At 33.8% G+C, this 12,500-nt stretch overlaps 1 protein-coding gene across 4 annotated transcripts in view; it reads right to left on the bottom strand.

The window, feature by feature from the left end:
* The window catches only part of LOC118440299 (uncharacterized), a 272,562-nt gene that overhangs the window by 144,788 nt on the left and 115,274 nt on the right, over window positions 1-12,500 (bottom strand). The window contains exon 1 of one of the 4 annotated variants that reach the window (XM_085658293.1): window positions 9,870-10,006. The exons of 2 other annotated variants lie outside the window; for them this stretch is intronic. The gene's annotated coding sequence lies outside the window, so the exon portion shown is untranslated. Of the gene's footprint in view, window positions 1-9,467; window positions 9,545-9,869; window positions 10,007-12,500 lie in introns of those variants that run through there. One more of the 4 variants, XM_035863134.2, reaches the window with a different exon arrangement.

Below are 12,500 nucleotides of genomic sequence, written 5' to 3'. Positions count from 1 at the left end.
TTATTTATTTATTTATTTATTTATTTATCTGTAAATAGTAGTACCGATCTTATTTATTATTCAATCGAGTCGAATTTTTCTTTTGTTTATAACAATCAAAAACGACAAGTTAAATTCTCTCCTTAAAAATAAAAAAAAAGAGAGAGAGAGAGAGAGGCAAATGATTTTCGTTTTTCGAAATAGGAAATATATCTTAATGGTTGAAATTAACGGCGAAAAAAATTCTTCAATTATATAATCACATTTTTAATGATGAAATTTCAAAAAAAAAAAAAAAAAAAAAAAAGAGTTGATACAAATGTAATCGTTCAAATTGTATCTAATAAAATGTTCGTTAATTATAAATCGATTATCAATTTTCTTGATAGAAAGAAATATGTAAGAAATTAGGATTAAAATTATAATCAATATGAAATAATAATATAATCGTGGGAAAAAAGGATTAATTGATTTATATCAGGAATAATATATAATATATTGTATGTACATTTAATCGACATAATCCATGCGAATATACAGGATGATTTGTATTAATGCATGTACAATTGGGGGAGGGGGGAGGAGGCTTCAGGGAATAAATCTAAGCATTAATATTAGTGAAAAACGTGATACGAATGTACGTCCTATATATCTTAGTTTTCGATTTATGAATAATTAAAGAAAATCTTTCCTTTCGGAATCAATATTTTACGTTTACGGTAAATGGACTGGATGTATGTAAGTTTATCTTCTTGATTTTTTTCAAAACGATTTTTTAGAACTGTTGCATGATATATTTCTGAATATTAGTCTAAAACTGTTCAATAGAAAAGTTCTTAAACGAAACCTTCGCAAACCAAGCATAACCCCATCGCATGACGATTAACAAAAAGTCTTTATTTCAATCCATTGGATTTTTATTTTCTGGGTCATTTAATTTTTAAAAATCATTCAATGAAAATGAATAATATGAACGATCTATTATTCGAAATAAATCTGATATTTTCGAAAATATGCGTTTCAAATCAGTGCTAACGACGTTCAAAGACACTTCAAATATCGTTTCGATTTTTTTTTTTTTATTTTTATTATTATTATTATTATTATTTTCTTTTGTTTTTTTTTTCTTTTTTTTTTTGTTTAATCATTCATAATACGAAAACTAACACGAAAATGATATAATAGGATATGGATCAATGCAATAATATTTTTTCCTTTTTACTTTTACATTGGTATATAAATTTCATCGCTAAAGTATTGACATAGGTTTATGAATCACTCCGTATAAGTAAATAAGTACATTTATAAATACATAAATACGTAATACCTCTCTCTCTCTCTCTCTCTCTCTATGTGTGTGTGTGAGCACGCGTGTGTGTGTGTATATGTATACGTAGAGATACTCGCGAAAATCGAGAAAATCGTAAAAGCTGGTAAATAATCCGTTTTGGTTAAACGAAAATTGAGTTACCACTGAACGAACCTGTCTATATTTCGGTTTATAATCTGGTAAGTAAGTAAGTAAGTAGGTACCCCCGTTGACAGAGACTTCGCACAAGTTCGATAACGTACTACGGCTTTAAGCACTTTCAATTTCCGCAGGTAGAACCGTTCAGATAAGTAATCTACGCGCGATTTCCATTTCATGGAACGGGCACGGAGCATCCGAAAATGCCGGAAGAGTCTTACCACGTGTGATAGTAGACGATGTATGAGAATATATATATACATATATATATGATTTGTATATAAACATGTACATACAGCAGGTATATACATACGGACTATATACGTACACGCTCGTGTTAAAAACAAAACAAAAAAGAAAGAATTGTCTTCTAACGAAAAAAATTAAAAAAGAAATAATTAACAAAATAAAAATTAACAATAAAAAAATAAAAAAAAAAAAATAAAAAAATCTAACGATAGTCATATTGCGAGCGATAAAGAACTACTTAAATCTCGAATGAAAACTCGACTTTATTATATGCATTCAAGCGAGCAAGAAACTGGTTCGCAACCGAACAGATCGTTCGTTTCCCACATCGATGTTAGCCAAACAATTAGAGTTCGAAACTCCCCTGATTGCTTATTACTCGCTTTAGCTAAGTGTACTTTGCATACTATCGATAACCTTTTTGCTTTAATATCCTGGTTAGCTACCAGAACGGGTTATTTATCTTTCCCAGTAATTACAAATTTCTCATGATTCCAAGAGAAATTTTCTATGTCCTTAAAAATATTCCGTAATTTTTTTCCTTTTTCTTATTTTTTTTTCCTCCCTTTCTTTTCCTTTTTTTTTTCTTTTTTTTGCGCAAGAAAAAACTCGAACGATCTAAATTTCTTTCTCGATCGAAGATCCATCAAGAAACATTAGAAATCCTAGATACTAGTTTTCGACGTTCCTATCTTTATATATATTTATATATTCGTTATATGCAGTTACTCGATCGTATGCATTTATGATAAGCATCGAAAAGTTCGCTTTCGGTGACATCCCATATGGAAAGATACGTAGATTTTGATGTGCACTTTTTCTTGACAAATTCTCTCTCTCTCTCTCTCTCTCTCTCTCTCTCTCTGTTTCTCTCTCCCTCATTTTTCTTTTCTCGAAAGAAAAAGAAAATTATAGACGTACGGGTAGATGATAGATAGGTAAACGAATAGATGGATATGTTATCTACTCCATTTAAAGAAAAAAAAAAAAAAAGAAAAGAAGAAGAAAGCTTACAAGTATACAAAAATAAACTAAAGAAAATATAGATATTTTTGTCTTCATAAAATTCCTATTACAGTTAAGGTGGTAAAACGATATAGCGAGGTCGTAAAGATCGATTAAACAATAAAGTAAACCTGTTCTTCTAGATAAGTATAAACGGATTGACGGAGAAATACTACAAGATAATGATCAGAAAACCATGGTCAGGAATCGTAAAAAGAGTTCTCATATTCTTTATCAAAATATGTTTATATAATATATGAAGGAAAAAAAAAAGAAAAAAGTATTAAACATAAAAAATTTTTATACTGTTCTTATTTCTATCCTTCTTTATATTTCCTTTTTAATTATCAACGATCGTTCGATCGGACAAAAAATGTCTAAAACATGTTATATGTGTTTACACTTTAACGTCATATCGATTTTATAACTTGTCGGCGTATCGTGACCAATTGCTATGCCTAGGTAACTAACTCAAACGAGACTCGATCAAATTCATCCACGAAATAACTGAAATTCAAAAAGTCAGAAACGAAAAACGTCAAATGTCACTACGAAGATTTCAACGATATTTCGAATGATATATCAAAAGGAAAAAGTCCCGCGAGAGACCGAGTAAAGCTCTCGTCGCGTCCTTTCAAAGAAAATAGAAGAACACATACCGAATTCAATTTTTATTAGTTTCCGTGATAAAAGCGCAGAGGTGAAGCCGAATCTGAAGGCGTTATCGAGCGATTCCATGGATACGCGATTCCTAGCACAACGTCGAATCGTTCCCTGGGTGGTTCTACCAGCTGACGAATGACCCTCGTAGGAGACGATTCTTTAAACGCAAACGGGAATGCCGAGAGAAAGAGGAAGAAGAAGAAGAAGAAAAAGAAAAGGAAAAAGAAAAAGAATAAAAAGAAGAAGAAGAAGAAGAAGAAGAAGAAGAAGAAGGTATACCTAGAAAAAGATATCGGAGGCCTGCGGGCGTTTGCCAAACGACGATGGCCCTGAGATCGTGGACGGTTCCACGACTCTTCTTCTTCTTCTTCTTCTTCTTCTTCTTCTTCGTCTTCTTCTTCTTTTTCTTCTCCTTTTTCTTCTTCTTAGACGATGAAATTGATGGGAAGGACAGAAGTTTAGTGGCCGTCTATATATCTTTCGAGGATAGAAATGGTAGAAGAGGACGATCTGTGAAGATTCTGAGAACGACAAAGGTGAAGAAGATGAAGGAAAAGGAGAGGGGAATGAGCGAACGAGCGAACGAGCGAGCGAGCATGAGGGACGAATAAGGGATATAGAGGGGTGTTGAACAGTCCGAGCCTCGTAAATAAGCTAACCGAGAAATCGTTCTTTCGAAAGAGAAAGAAGATAAGCTCCATATAGAGAGATAATCCTGAGTTTTTTCTTTTTCTATATATGCAGATATGTATCCTTATCTATATATATATATATATATATATATATATATATATATATATATATATATATATATATTACTCTCATCGAAGCACGTCGACGAATCGGCTATGAAGTTTTCTGCATGTAGATATATATATATATATATATATATATATATATATATATATATAATGTATCTATCAATTCATGCATATATGTATACATACACGTTGATGAAAGTTAATAACGTTGTTTATAGGTAAATTATACGTAAATAAGGTATGTATGTGGTATGTACTTATCTGGTATTAATGTATGCGTACATACGCTATAGATAACGTTCGGAAATAGGTATGATATAAATGAAATCGATTGAGTAGAAATATTCGCAATCTTTGAATATAAACGAACGATTTACGTTCTTTAACTATTTAAATGTATACTCGTTGGAGGAAAATAGGTTTCAAAAAAAAAAAAAAAAAAAGAAAAAAGAAAAGAAAAAAGAGAGAAAGAAAAGAAAAAAGAGAAAAAACCTTATAGCTTGAATCGTCGTATGAAAGTAACGCAAATATTACCTACGCACATAGTAACTACAAACACAACATACATACGTAGATAGATAGGTAGGTATGTAGGTAGATAGAGTAAGTACGATGTAAGACGATAAAGTGAAAATTCCACCATCTACGTTTGTTCACGCGTATATACGTATCTTTTACGAATGGTATGCAAATTAAATCGTAACTGTGCATCGCACGAATGTTATCCTTTCTTTCTCTCTCTCTCTCTCTATCTCTCTCTATCTTTCTCTCTCTCTCTTTCGTTCTTTTTGTTTCTCTCTTTCTCATTTAAAAGCAAACGATGTTCGAGGTCCATTAACGCGAAAAGTCGAATTAAGTCGAACACCCTCGCGTTATCAACTATTAAACACACTCGAAGAGATCTCACCGTGAAAATAAATTCTTTCGATGTTGGGAATCATCGATATTTCATCCGTACCACGTAAAACTCCAATTCCCTTGCGAGCGTCGACATTTCCAGTGACTTATGGTGAGAAATGGAGAGGAAAGAAGGGTAGAAAAAGAGAGAGAGAGAGAGAGAGAAAGAGAGAAAGAGAGAGAGAAAGCTCGTGAAATTTTGTAAATTGTTCATCAGAGCGTCGTAAACTTTTCTCAGGCGAGTCGATTCGAGCGTGGCAACCGCCTCGGTAACGGAGGAAATTTTATCATCTCCTGGAAATAACGTAAAAGAGACGATGGGGCGCGTGTTCTCTCTTTCTCTTTCTCTTTCTCTCTCTCTCTCTCTCTCTCTCTCTCTCTCTCTCTCTCTCTCTCTCTCTCTCCCTCTGTCTGACTCTCTTTTCCTTTTCGTCTTTTTCTTCGACAGAGCGAAACCAACCAGCAGGCGTATATAAAATTTCGTTGCTTTTTCTGGTGGCAAGGCTGCAAGGTTGCTGCTATTGGAACGATACATCGAAGCACATTTAACCACGACTCACGCCAACTCTCGGGGCTTTTATCTCCTTGAAAATAATGTAACCTGTTCTACCGTTCGTAGGGTTCGTAGCATTTTCCGTCTTTCTTTTCTCTAAGGTGGCAACATCTCCAAGATAAACCGGACGCTGGAGACCGTCGTGGAAAGTCGTTTCTTCGCTTCGAAGGCTACGTGTCGACGTATATTCCTCCTTTGGCGAGCGTGCAGTTCGGCAAAAGTACGTCGAGAGACGTGGAAGAAGGATTTACGAGATAACCTCGCGAAAAGAGCCGAGTAAGAGAAAGAAAACCATGGCGTGGCATGGCGTACCGTAGCGTGCCGTGGCGTGGCGTGGCTCATCTCGTTTAGTTTCTACTCGGCTCGATTCGGCACCGCTCGGCTCGTTGAAAGAAATGAACGTCTTCGACGGAATACCTTCCGAGTTTCTAGAATTTTTTTTGCGCTCTTTCCTTTCTTCTTACACATCTTTCCCTCTTTTACTATCTTTGAGAGCTACATACAGCTTGTGACACGTCTAAGACACATGTATTCTCGATGGATCGAACAGACTAATGTTATCAGTCTATATCGATTCCTCGTTACGTAGCGATAGATAGAAAAAGAGAGATAGATAGATAGATAGATAGAGAGAGAGAGAGAGAGAAAGAGAGAGAGAACGGAGGTACGATTGCTTTTGATACGAATGACGTCTGAATATCAGAGTTATCCTTTTCCGAATTTCAATTTTTTATAGTTACGCATACTCGCCTTACATATAAAAAATATCATTTTAATAATAAATGTCTAACATAAATAATATAATAATGTTAATGGTATAAGTGAGTACAACGTAAAAAAAGAAACTAATCGTTCCCCGAACGAAATAATATAATATTTTCGATGGATCATTATCGAATTATTGTACAATAAAATAATACCATATTATATGAGCAACAAGGAAAGCACTAATTAATAATCTAATTGTGAGTATGTCGGAAATTGCATATACTGTTCTACTTTTCCTCATTGAAACGAATAAAACGAATGAATCGAATTGAATAAATCGATGGTAAACATGGAAACGCGAATTCCCGGGAATCGTACATTAAGAATAGTAAAGAATGAAAGAGGAAACGAGAACGGTGATGATGGTGTTAGTGCTGATGATAGTAGTGGTTCTACTCGATAGAGAAAGACAAGCGAGACAATAATAATATCGAGGGGTTTCTTCCTTAAAAGCCGCTCTGTAAAGTCTTCGACTTCGACCGGATCGTTGACTTGAGATGGCCTACGAACGGGATGGACGAGAGGAAGAGAGCAGAGAGAGAGCGTAGGGAGGGGGAGGGGAAGACCGGAGGAGACGAGACTCTCGAGAGGTGCCGAAGGGTGAGCATCGCCAAAGTGTCGACTTGTCGAGCAGCGTGGCTGGATGAAGATCGATCGATCGACGTTTCGATGGAGGAAGCTAGTGAGTGACGGAGTGAGTGAGTGAGTGAGTGAGTGAGTGAGTGAGTGAGTGAGTGAGTGAGTGAGTGAGTGAAAGAGTGAGAGTGAGAGTAAGAGAAAGAGAGATGCTTAGAGTAGAGAAGAAAGTGCTTCGAAGTTGGGAGGGTTTGGATGTTCGAGGTGGCAGAGTACCCGCGTCTTAATAGCGTCGGCTGACTTCTCTTCCCGTAGGATGAGAGGGAAAAAGACAGAGAGAGAGAGAGAGAGAGAGAGAGAGAGAGAGAGAGAGAGAGAGAAGATAGAGAAGTAGATGTGGGAAAGCTAGGAGAAGATCCTTGAAGCCCAACGTTAGGGAATCCATTGGAAAAGCAGCCACGTTCGGTCATGCCGATATTACTTACCACCACACCGTAGAGAGCGATAACTTAATTGATGTATGAACGATGCTCGAACTCATCCGTATTACGACGACACGCTCGTGAATTAATTTTCATCTCTCTCTCTCTCTCTCTCTTTCTCTCTCTTTCTCTCTCTTTCTCTCTCTTTCTCTCTGTGTCCGTCTATCCGTCTGTCTTCTAACTCGACAACTTGTTCCTTCTAACTAGTAACAGATTCGGGATAAATGGAAATCGATCGGACAATCCTTGAAGATCTATCGACAATTTAGATCAGAAAACTAATGAGATAACTAGATCAGAAAAGTTATTATTTTTAACGATATTTAAATCGTTATGTCGATCGACAAAAGTTCCTTCTTTGTATCTATTAAAGAATGAATGAGAAAAGAAGGGAGAATAGAGAAAGAGAGAGGGAAAGAGAGACAAATTGTAATGTAATGTCTCCTTCCTAAGGAAATCTTGTTGAGAAATTTTAACTGGCTCCGCTTTCTTCGTACATATTATCTCTAATTTTTTCTTTCATTTTCTTTCTGATTCGTGTATTATTAATGAAACATAAAATAGTTGTCGGCCAATACTTGTCGTAAAAATAACGTCTCGAATAACAGTACCAAGTCTTGCGAAAAAAGAATATGAAGTTATACAGAGGAAAGAAAGACGGAAAGAGAAATTGAGAGTGAGAGAGAGATAGAAAGAGAGAGAGAGAGAGAGAGAGAAATGAGAGAGGAAAAGAAGAGAAAGAAAAAGGAGGAGAGAGAGAGAGAGAGAGAAAAAAAAGAGGTAAAAGAAAAGAAATAAAGGAAGATAACAATGTAATTCGCTTCGACAAACGTGCCATAGTGATCGAAAGGCGTAAGGACCGAGGCAATACGAGCCACGAAGGGGCCATGAGGAAAGGTTAGAAAGGAGGAGAGAGGCCGTTGTATCGATTGAAAATACCTGTGCCATGCTCGGCAACTTCTTTTATCTCGTTTTGCTCGTTGCAAAGTACCGTCGCCCCGTCGCACGGCGGAAAAGAACGTCGTAGTTCGAGCGAATGAGAAAAAGAAAAAGAAAGAAAAAGTGAGAGAGAGAGAGAGAGAGAGAGAGAGAGAGAGAGAAAGCAAAGGAGAGAAAGAGAAAGGGAGAAAGAAAAAGAAATCGTGGAAAAGCTTGCCTTTGGTATTCGATGAATTCACGCCTTCGAGTTACCCTACAATTTCGTTACCCCTTCATGTGTTTTCTTATTGAGACGATCGTAAATTTCACTAGCGACCGCGTATAGACGATGATTTAACCCGACCTACTAACTCATTCATTCACTCAATCACTCATTCACTCGTTGCTTCATCATTCAATGATCGCCAATCGATTTTACAAGCTCAAATATGCTCGATAGATTTTTATGTTAATCCTTTATTAGTCTTGTAAATCTCGTGTAACTTTGAATTTACGTTTTCGAATTTACGTTTCGAATTTACACTTTCGTATACGATATCATGTATATATAGGTATTTTTAAATTTTCACATTATTTCTTTTCTCGATTTATAATATTAATTGTCACTTTATGTAAGGAAACGATTAATATTTACCATATGCATATATACTTATATATGTTTATAATTTATTATTAATACGAGGTTATGGTTATATTAAACTTCTTGATTTTTCTTTTTTTCTTTCTTTTTTTTTTCTTGTTAAATATGATTTATTATATAAACTTGAGTTATGAGGAATTAATTATGATTGATGTTATTTAAAATAAAAAAAGAATTTGTCGCGTGGAAGTATCGATTTGTTCATATCAAATTATGTAATTCAATATACGCAATAAATGTACTTTCGAAGGATATTTTTATACGTAAATATGTAATAACATAAAAAATAAATATTGTAAAATATCGGTAAATGTAGGGGATATATTTTTCTGTATTTATGTATCCTGTTAAAAAAAAAAAAAAAGAAAAGAAAAAGAAAAAAATGAAAATGAAGAAGAACACAGTAGACATTTATATAAGAGAAATATAATAAGAACGTACATATATAATTTAACTAATAAATTCTTATTTAAAATATATTACGTACGTGAAATATCGAATAAATACAAATTTAATATATCTTCTCTTTCGTGTAGATAGAATGCGTCCTCGCCGTTAGCTAGGTGAAAATAGACTGATAAGTAAAATGACTTTGGAAGACCATTCAACCTGACGGCCTGTATTTTGTTTGGTTGTTATGACCTTGTGTTTACATTGTGTATATACAAGGTCTATCACGCGATGTTTACATAGACCATAGTCATTGATATCTACTCGAATATAATACACTTGCTTATATGTTTCGTTCTAATATCACTGTTACAGTTTAATATTTATTAAATTTTATTAAAAAGAATATGTATTCATGGTAATCTTATGCAAGACTCGAATAACGTTAAGTTTGTGTTAATTACACGTTTGTTACATATGTATATACGTACGTACTTACTATTATATCGTCTGTCTGTAACTATATGCATGTACGATGATAACCTCTTCCCTTCTCCCTCCTTCCCTTCCTCCGTCCATACACACATAGATCAACCAAACACGTCTGGCATGATAATTGAACGGCATAACTCGGCCTCTTGGCACGTTAATTAATCCTAGAATATTTGAGGAAAAAAAAAATAAAAAGAAGATGGTTCAATATAAATATTTCATATCTGATATAGAATGGAAAAGGGAGAAAAAATTTTTCGAAGCGAGGGTGAAAAAATTGTTATGATGTCGATGACGGTGGCTTTTTTAGTTTCTTCATTGTTTCATGCAAACATTGTACTATCGATAACAAATCTATCAATGAAATTGAAAATATATTGTTCATATACACAAAGGATTTGTTCGTCTTTTTTTTTCATTCTTTTATTTTTTTTTTTTTTTTAGTTTTCAATAACAAATAATTTATTGCAATATCCTTGAAGAAAAGACAATATCTGTTGAAACTTGTAACTAAATATCGAATAATTTGTAACTCGAATTCATGATCTTTCTTTTTTCTTATTTTAAATATTTATATACTTATAATCTGCTTATTTTTATATAGTTCGTAATATTTTTCTCATCGATAAAACAGATCGATTAATTTATAATGAAATAAATGATTTGATTTTTATTTACATATAGAGAATATGCATTCTCACATTTTATTCAAATTATTTCTGTAATAATCTACCTTTCATATCTTCGCAATAGCTATTTAATATAATGAATAATTACTTTTCCTAATATTATCGCAAGAATATATACAATCTTGTTAAGTATTTGATAGTATCATATTCTTCAATATTCCTATTAATTACGAGATAGTCTTTAGTGTGAGTAATGAGTAAAATTTTATACTGAATCCTCTTAGTTCGAGAGAGAAAAAGAGAGAGACACAAACAAAGAGAGAGAGAGAGAGATAGAGAGAGAGAGACAAATAAAGAGAAGGATAAACAGAGAGAGAGAGAGAGAGAGAGAGAGAAAGAGAGAGAGAGAAAGAGAAAAAGAGAGAGAGAGAGATGATAATATTGATACAGAGCAATTTTATAAAATGGAGCGCGCGTTCTTAGTCATAAAAAGAAAAATACAAAAAAAAAAAAAAAGAAAAACAAGAAAGAAAAATACAAAATTTAATTTTTAATTCAAATTCAGAAATTGTGTCAGAGAAAGAAATCGTCGTGACTGTTAATCAAGAAATATTTTATTCAACGATAAATCATATATATTTTCTTTTCTTTTTTTTTTTTTTCCTTTCTTTCTGATTGAAAAATATTCGACGGTAGAAATCTGTCGGGTCGCGTTATCTCGCGATTATTTACGAGTATTCTTGATAAGGGTAAACCGATCGATAGATCGATGTTTTATTGTTGTCGAGCAAATACATGTGTAAGTCGTGCGAGATGTTGCGCGATTCGTCGAAAATAAAAGACAATTTTTAGCCCATGGAGAATCGTTCTCTCAGATCTGTACTTACTTACTTACTTACTTATTTACTTATTTACTTACTTACTTACTTACTTACTTACTTATTTACACATACACGTACGCACAAATATAAACGGAGACAAACAGACGTTGCATTTTCGCTCGTTTCTGGATGAAATATGAATGGACTTTCTAGTACGTGTATCTAGTACGTTGAACGAAAACCGGCACGGAAAACGTAACGCATTTACAGTCCTTTCGTGTTTGTTTCACATCCGTTAATTATATTAAAGACTTTCTTCTAATTAAAGTGAATTTACCCGAAGGAAACTTGTTTGAACTCGTAATCGAAACTTTACTCGTACCAATCTAGTTTTTCAAAATTTCCGAGAATCCCGTGATAGGACGTAGGTATACTTCAAATATTACATTCGTTAAACTGGAAAAACTTAATTTAATCAAGCTCCAAAACGTTTCGTTTTAATGATACAAATTTTGTAACCACCATATATATATATATATATATATATATATATATATATATATATAAATATATATAAATACACAGACAAGTCGTACAAACATTTTCGTTGGTTTACAACCTCTGAAATCTTTACAGATATACAAATAAAAGTATTCCAACTTTCGTCTCTTATCATTCCTAAGGAATTTAACGAGTTGGTAAGTGAAAAAAGACAAGAATGAAAATCCGTTCGTTCGAGAGAGAGAGAGAGAAAGAGAGAGAGAGAGAGAGAGAGAGATCCATAAGGAGAAAAGAAAGAAAACGAAAAAATAAGAGCAAAATACAAGAATTCCTCGAAATTGCATATACGTATGAAGAAAAGAATGCGAGGAGGAAAAAAAGGATAACGAAAAAAAAAAAGAAAGAAAAAAAAATCGAACAGTTGGTCGCGGGAAAACGTTTTCCGTTATCACGGATTATCGTTAAGACAATTTCTTCGTAACGAATATCAAAACCCATTTACATTGTAGCGGCGAGGAAGAGAACGAAAAAGAAAAAAAGAAAGAAAAAGAGAAAAAGACAGAGAGAGAGAGAGAGAAAGAAAGAAAGAGAGAGAGAGAGAGAAAGGAAAACCTATAGTAGTATTATCAAGAGGGGGTGGGCTGGGAAGGGGTGAAAAGGGAGGAACAAGAGGAAAGGAATCCAAGG

The sequence above is a fragment of the Vespa mandarinia genome, chromosome 7 (genome assembly GCF_050613455.1).
Source record: "Vespa mandarinia isolate Hongniang chromosome 7, ASM5061345v1, whole genome shotgun sequence".
In the NCBI taxonomy this organism is placed as follows: domain Eukaryota; kingdom Metazoa; phylum Arthropoda; class Insecta; order Hymenoptera; family Vespidae; genus Vespa; species Vespa mandarinia.
Note: the sequence above shows the minus strand (reverse complement) of the source record. Positions and strands in the feature narration are given on the sequence as shown.